The sequence below is a fragment of the Pholcus phalangioides genome, unplaced genomic scaffold (genome assembly GCF_987345545.1).
Source record: "Pholcus phalangioides strain wild (caught in Gottingen) unplaced genomic scaffold, Ppha-v1.0 ptg000028l_1, whole genome shotgun sequence".
NCBI lineage: Eukaryota > Metazoa > Arthropoda > Arachnida > Araneae > Pholcidae > Pholcus > Pholcus phalangioides.
In genome coordinates, this window is record NW_028301618.1 from 9869427 (window position 1) to 9877638 (window position 8212).

Below are 8212 nucleotides of genomic sequence, written 5' to 3' on the forward strand. Positions count from 1 at the left end.
GACGACCAGACGTAAACATCACTCTTCATTCGTGTGAGTTCTGACCACGAGGTCCTGATGACGGCTCTCCATTGAAGAGCCGAAACGCGTCGACCATTCGACCAATTGAATTTGTCTTAAAAACGTGGCAATTTTTGTATAAAATTTAATTTGTTCGGTGTAATATTATAAACCCTCAGCAGTAAATTTTTTTCTTTGGGAAGAACAAAGATAACCCAAGCATGTTGTTGAAGTTTGATAATATTAGAAAAAATGTAAAAGTGACTAAGATTCTGCTTTAGGTAAATGTTTTTTGTCAAATATACAAAAGTTCAAACTGCGTGTGGCAATATTTGATTTTTTTTATGTGTCTGGTTTAGCGTGCTCAGTAAAGAGAAATATCGCTCATCACTATATACGGGTTAATGTGCTGTAAATAACAATCAATATAAACATTTGCTCTATAATCGCGCAAAGTTTCTGTGAGAAATGATAAGATAAGTAAAATAGAACAAAGAACTAACAAAATTTCCTAGAGTGGACTATACAACTTGCTGTGGAGCTGTAAAATTTAGACGTCATTCCACAAAAGACCCTGGTTCTTAACAAATAAGTTTTAACCAGAGATGATAGTTTGGTTAATTTTTTAAGATATCATTGATTTAAATTAAGGGGTAACACCTATAAATAAGTAGAGGGAGGGCTAACACTTCCGGTGCAAGTGTCGCAGATAACATGAGTAGAAGGTGACAGTTAGAGTGATTTCCAGTGCAGCTGAGAGTCTGTCTTCTTCATCAGGTTTCGAAGCTCTTCATCTTCTGCCTCAGCTGTAGCAAGTTCTGTGTGGTTCGGGCTAATGGCAAAATTAGCCATTGAAAGCTTACGGTTTACGGATGCACCCGGATTGATGTGAAGACAACGCTGTGGCACCGTAGCGGTCTGTCGGTATGATGTCGAAACTTGTCGCGTGTAGGAGCACGGAAAAGGTCACCAGTTGTAAGTCATATTGACGACTCCAAGAGAATCAGAAGTATGATTACATTAAAGCGTATTTAATCATTTACAACGTGAGGATCGTTTCGCGACCCAAGGTAACAACGTGTCTCCGTCTCTGGCGTGTGTAGACAACTGATTAAAAAATAACATGCCATCGTGGAGTTGTACACTTCGTACAAGAAGGAAAAATTTATACTGAGTATGGAAGTACACTATGGTATGGTGACGCCATCTGGCGAGTGAAATATGAACTGAGGGCGCTGGCACACCACAATATCATTGATTTAAATTAAGGGGTAACACCTATAAATAAGTAGAGGGAGGGCTAACACTTCATAAAACATTTACTATTCAGCACTTTCAGCTCTAAATCACTTTATGAAACTGACATAACTAATGCACGACAGTAAGCCCCTCCCCTTCATTGTTTGGATGATACAAAGCCAGCATTTTTCCTCTTCTGGGAATGACCCCCTTCACTTTGGGCAACTTCTGGCTCCCTTTGACCACCTTTTATTGGTCGTCACAAGTGACTATTTTTCACAACTTGCTCTGATGGATTAGTTTGTTCAACTGCGAGAATCCTTTAAACTCATGTCATTTATCTCTGCATCTCTTCTACTTTCCATAGTATTCCAATTCAAACTAATTAGACTTTGTGTGTTCAGCGACTATTCATATTCCTACAAAGAAAGAAAAAAAAAGGTTGATATTAAATTTTTTTTTACTGTCAACAAACATTAATACTGCTAGAATTAAACAATTGGTTTCCAAAATAATACATTCAGTCATGTTACTCTATTCTAAAGGCTCTATTCTAAACACACTACACTGACATGACGTAATTATCACGTCCCGTCAGAGGTATTATGATTCTTGTAAATTCTTTGACGTAGAAATTATGTGGCATAGAATTCCCACGTCACAGAATGCCCACGAATCAGAATTCACAATGTATCTGACATGATGTGAAATCAGCGTTTCGGCTTTAACTTTCATTTTGGAAGAACTAGGGTACTTAATGAGTTGAAGCAGATTATGGGATTTCATAAATTTAAGTTTTGCGAATTTTTTTCCCAAATTTTAGGTATTGGATGCATTATGAAATTAACATCATCTGCTTCTGATGGAAATATGTTGCTAATGTTACTTGCAAAAAAAGGCTCAAAACTGTTGAAAGCTTGTATAACTAAAAATGGTCAAATCCTCTCCCACAAATGTGGTTTTGTCGCATTATAAATCGACAATAATGGTCAGGGGCGTAGCCAGAAATTTCGTTCGGGTGGGGGGGGGACCAAAGTGACAGCACAATGGATTTGGCCATCTTTTTCCCTTTTTTCGGTCATTTTCTCACACACCCCCGCGGCTACGCCCTTGGTAATGGGAACAATAGACAAATTATTGCACATAGTACTGAAAAAGCTGGAAAATTTTGTCTTAACCTCCCAATTGACCAAGATGTTCACAAATGCCTGCAAGTCAGAGAATTCAACAGTAAGTTAATAAATGAGAATTTTAATTGCTCAGTCATTCAGGATTAGATTTTTTGGCATTAAATTCAGTCAAACTGCATCAAAACAAAGAACACAGGTGCCAATGCTTCTGATTTTTCAGCCTTATTAAAATCTTCTGGTCGGAAATCAGATTCTTCCGATTTTTTGTATCTTCATAGAAAAATCCCTAAAAGTCCTCAAATTGTGCTTTGTTTGAATAGAAAATCCCAAAAGAAAATACTCTTCCAGTCTTTACAATTTTAGGCTAACCCAGTTTCTCAGGAAAAATTTGGGGGAAAATGAGGATTTCAAGTATAAAATTTTGTATAAATATTTAAAAAAAAAAAAAACGGTAATTGTTGCCAAATGTGATGCCAAAAGCATAAAACGTGGCCAATTATTGCTAAAAAAAATCAGGACAGCAAAAAAAAAAAAACCCGGGAAACGGGATTTATATATGGTCACTAATTGAAAGTTGAAAAAAAAAAAAGTCCCCAGGCTTTCTTTTATTTGTGTGACATGTTTTCTTTGATGTGAAATGTGCCATCATGTGATAAACTACAGGTTTTTCAGGTAGGTGAATTGGCACCTATGATGCCAACCAACTTATGATTTTTAAGAAAAATGATGCGTGAAATGTAAAAAAAAATGACTGATTAATTTAAAAATGTTGAACGTGCATCACAATGATCCGATAAAATGTCCCGAATTGAGCTATGATTGTGACTGAAAGTAGCAGTAAAATGATGAGGATGATCTGAACAAGTACAAACATGGAGCGAAGGTCAGCAGACTTCGACAATGTGGGCACTTGTTCAGTCAGCCAGTGGGAGTTTTTTAAAAGTATGAAATTCTGCACAATAAAAGATTCAGAGAAACTAACAGCCAAAAAAAAAATTTCCTGATTTGACTATTCATTTTCCAGTATCAAAACCCAATTGGTGATAATCTCATAACTAGGGCTCGGATTTCTATTTCTTCGTATATGTGTGTATATATATATATTTTTTTGCATATTTTTACATGATACAGTTTTTACGTGATAGAGCATAGTTTCCCAAACTTTTTTGTTCCATCGCCCCCCTTCTTCAGAATGTTTCTCTCATTACCCCCAACTCAAGTGTGCCCATAGGATCCTATGTTATACCCGTAGCTTCTATTGCTCCCCTGGACAATTCCATCACCCACCAGGGGGGCGATATTCCCCATTCTACGAAACACCATGATAGATCATATTTTATAATTTTCGACAAAATGTAGACTTTTTCTTCGCTATTCTAAGCCTGCTTCAGACCGGTTTTTGCGGTTGCTGCCTCTGAGAAGAGCTCCTAGGACTATGATTTTTATGCACTAAAGGCTGATTGGTAAAAAGTCCAGAAATTCAGGTTTTCCAAAAATTACATTGAATTTTCGGAGCATAAAAATAAACTAGCCTTTCGACGACACTAGTGTGTGGCTGTAAATAGATTAATCATCTAAATCTGTGATCATGGGAAAAATTGGTAAATGGGGATTTTTGTAACGTTTGTGGGAAATTGAGTTTTTATCAAATAAAAAGATTTATTTATTTTTTTGCAATGCTTTCCTAAAGCTAAGTACTACTTCACCAAACACCAACTCTGGCCATATCGCTATATTGCAATTTACTGCCATTAGTGAGATGGGCTGAAAGCGAAGGCGCTGTCTATCGGTGGTCGCTTCGAGTTCGTTAGGGAAAATATCTTATCGATATCCTCCCTTGGGTTCGAACCCGGGACCCTGACAACAACCTTCATGATGGTAGACGAGCATCTTACCACCATGCCACTCGGGCACACAAAAGCTAAGTACTGTCCTTGGCTATGTATTTTCACCTGTAACCAGTCATTTGATAATATAAATAATATCAGTCATTTGATCATTTTTGTCGCACCATTGTCATTTTTTACACATGAGGGCTAATTAGAACAGAACCTACAATTTATTGCAGATTCCAAACTGCAGGATTTTTTTTTTATACTCATCGAGAGGTTGGTGTGCTAACCCCTCGATTGGGGGGACTCCCTGCTGTAGCAATTTATTCTGCGGTCATGTAGCTGTTTCTGTTCTACCCTTGTCAGGAAAATTTTCTGACAAGGACGAACCAGGTATCAAACTCGCGACACCTCTAACCATCCTTTGGTACTTTAGGCAAGTATCTTATCGACCTGGGCTACAGCACTTTCATAACATATCAGCTGTTTGATAATTTTAACATTTCAACCATAACCAAATAAATCCTGAAAATTTTAAATTATATTTAACAAAAACATTTATAAACAAGAAAATAAATCACACCAAAGTTACATTTCATCTTGGGAAAGCGCCACATACAAAGACAACATTTAAATGACTTGAATAATTCCATTGGCACATTAGAAAGGCAAAGAAATATGGGATATTAAATCATGCATCCCACAGTACATTTCCTGTTATTATGCTACACCGTTGACTCCCACCGTGGAACCAATTAGACTTTTAAAAAGCGGCAATTTGAGAATGAGTTTTTCTATTCAGACGTTGAATTTTTCGGAAATCCCCCACCATTTTTATAGAAGTTGAAATTTGCACTATTTGAACAAGTTCTTTATGACTTACTTGTTTTAATTTTCTATTCCTCGGAAGGGGTTTGACCAAGGGTTTTGGGTTTTTAATGTTTCCTGTTCCACAGTTTCTGCAAATGAAAAAAGCCATGGGTCTTTTTACGAAATAAATATTTTGTATAAAGCAATGTCAGAAGAATGAGTTAATTAGAAATGAATTACCTTTTGGATTAGATAATACAATTGTACGACCGACGTTAGTTGACCCAAAATGACAAGAGAACCTTGCAAGAGATCAATATCTGCCAAAATCATTCAAAAATGTGTCTCGCCGTCTGACTTGGACTTCTTTGAATCATTCTACATCAACAAAAACACAAACCAGTTGGTCAAAGACCTAACACACCTTCTCAAAAATCTGGCAAGTTTCTACAACAATTATTCTTCTCTATCAGCATCACAATCACGTTCTCGCTTGCGATTGGCTCCACAATTTTTCTTTTTCTGTCGTCCTCCTCCTCTGCTCTTGTTGCCGGTTCATTTTGAATTCGACTCTTGTCTACAACAGCGAGTAACTCCCACTATAAGAAGTATTTTTTATGATATTTTTCTTTGTTCCTGCTACTGATGAAGAAACTTCATATAGTTCCGAAACACGTTTAGCCACGGTTATCTTGCAATTTTGAGTCAACTAGCGTTCGGTCGTTCAATTGTATTAATGAGTAAATTGTTTTCTCATCCAAGCTCACAGACCCCTCTAAGTCTATCCAAGGACCCTCCGGGTGTGTGGAAAATTCATCGCCAACACCGCCACACAATTTAATAGAAAGAAAGAAAAATTATCACTATTAAAATACACAGCTAAGAACATTCGCTGACAAACAATTCACTAACATTGTGATTGACACAGCAAGTGAAAGTATGAATGAGTAGGTGAGAGTGAGTATCACTCATACGGTCTCTCGCCCAATCACGCGTTGATAACGAACTGTTGTCTATGAATTTTCTTAGTGATGATTTTTCTACCTGTAAATTGTTGGGAGGGGTTGGGTGATGCTTACATCATCAACCACCCTTTGTAAAAATACGAAATATTCTTAATAACATCTTACTTCGTGCACCAAAAACAAAAATCTTTTGCTAGTTTGCGGACACCTGAATTAACATTCTCCCTAATGATAAGTCCCCTACAGAGCCACTGATGATTTCTCAATATTTTGAGGATCCTTGGAGTGCTCTGGAACCGTGCCACACATCACTCAAACGATCCGTAAGTATGCCACAGATCACAAATAATCTGAGAACGTGCCGCAGGTAACTCGAGTGATGTAGAACAGCATTGGGGGCCACTTAAATGCTCAAAACTGTGCCACATGTCACTAAAGGGATCTCTAAATACGCCACAGATTGCTCAAGTGTTCTGGAACTGTCGCAGGTTACTGTCATCTGTGAACGTGCCACTATTGGCTTACTTCAGTGATCTGAAAATGTGCCAAGGGCCGATTAAAGGTTTTGCGTCACGGATCATTTACGCTATCTGCAAATGTGCCGCTTAGTTATTAGTTCATTTTTACAGAATCAGGTTTCAGGAGAGCAAGACCACTCAGACATCTTTCAGAGCACACATGTGAGCCTGGCCATATGGCTTAAAGGGTGGGTCACAATGAATTCCTAAAAAAGAAGTTCTTAGCATTCCGGATAGCATTGAAATTAACAAAAAATTGATTAGGTTGAACTTTTTTTTTTTATGGAATTTTTCCTCTTTAAATATTTTTAGCACCAAAAAAATAAATTTTTAATCGTCTGGGGGGGGGGCATCCTGCTTACGTCTCCTCTGATCCGACATCTGAACATACTTCAGGACAGAGCTGACGAAATTATGCTGACAAGAGAAGGAGGGAGTCAAAAATGGCTAAAAAAAAATCTGCTGACGTGGATCGGCCCCATACTAAGACGCACCCAATATGGCTACATGAGGGAAAAAAAAGACTGCAAATATAGCTTCTTACTTTGAATAGAGTTATTACTGTATTTAAAACTACGATTCGATTAATAGCAAATAAAATGAAACAATCGAATGGAATAATATCACTTACGATTCGAATGTAGACCTTTAAATTCCGAACTTACATAATGCAACACCAACCATAGCCATTGGCAACAGCTTCTTTCCAGTGCCCTTAGCAACAAGGCTAATAGACTGGGCTATAAGTAAGTGGAGCAGTGATGGTAACCTCTTCCAGCGAAATTTCCCTCAAAAAATTCCCTTTTGACTAAAATTTTCCCACGCACTCAGAAAAATATGCTGTCATCTAGCGGGGAAATGCATAGTCAAGTATTTTACAATAGAAAAGTATTGCACTTCATTAATTTCTTTATTTTTTGCAAAAATTGTTTTGTTTGATGAACTCTCAAAATTTCCCACAAATGCTAAGAAATTCCCACTTGGGCAAATTTTGGAGAAATAAATTATTCAAGATATACGGAAGACTGGATGTTGTGAAGATATTTATTATTTCAGATGTTTATTTTTTAAGGAAGGAAAAAACTCATCTCTGCCTCGAGTCGAACACGGGTCCCTCGATTGCCGGACGAGTGCTCTGACCACTAAGCTACAGAGGAGATAGAGATTTTCCTTCGCTAGAGCGTATATATGCACTATATATACTCATATATACGCTCTAGCGAAGGAAAATCTCTATCTCCTCTGTAGCTTAGTGGTCAGAGCACTCGTCCGGCAATCGAGGGACCCGGGTTCGACTCGAGGCAGAGATGAGTTTTTTCCTTCCTTAAAAAATAAACATCTGAAATAATAAATATCTTCACAACATCCAGTCTTCCGTATATCTTGTATTAACAAGTGGAGAGCGACATTCATGTCAAATAAATTATTTTTGTGTATGTATAACTGTAATTAACTATATTTCTCCTCTAAGGAAATTTCCCACGAGTTACCATCACCAGTGATGAACTGAACCAAAGCCGCTTGAAAGATGCAGACTCTTATTGCAGCTTTGAACTGAACAGTTCAGTGATGGTGACGCAAGTTCACCATATCTACAGACAAAATGTTCGAGAGTTTCGATTCTGCACCCTGATTGGGCGAAACGAAGGTTGCCGGAGTGCTGTCTGTTTGGCTACTTTCCCTTTGCTTGGCTAGTTTCTCTTTCCATGTCGTGTCAT

The 8212-nt window shown here is 37.6% G+C and overlaps 1 long non-coding RNA gene across 1 annotated transcript; it reads right to left on the bottom strand.

The window, feature by feature from the left end:
* Positions 1–608: 608 nt before the first annotated feature.
* Positions 609–7236, bottom strand: LOC149067931 (uncharacterized). Its single transcript, XR_016195261.1, has 3 exons — positions 7126–7236; positions 5085–5160; positions 609–1658 (listed from the first exon to the last, which is right to left on the bottom strand). It is a non-coding gene; the product is annotated as an uncharacterized LOC149067931 (long non-coding RNA).
* Positions 7237–8212: the final 976 nt, after the last annotated feature.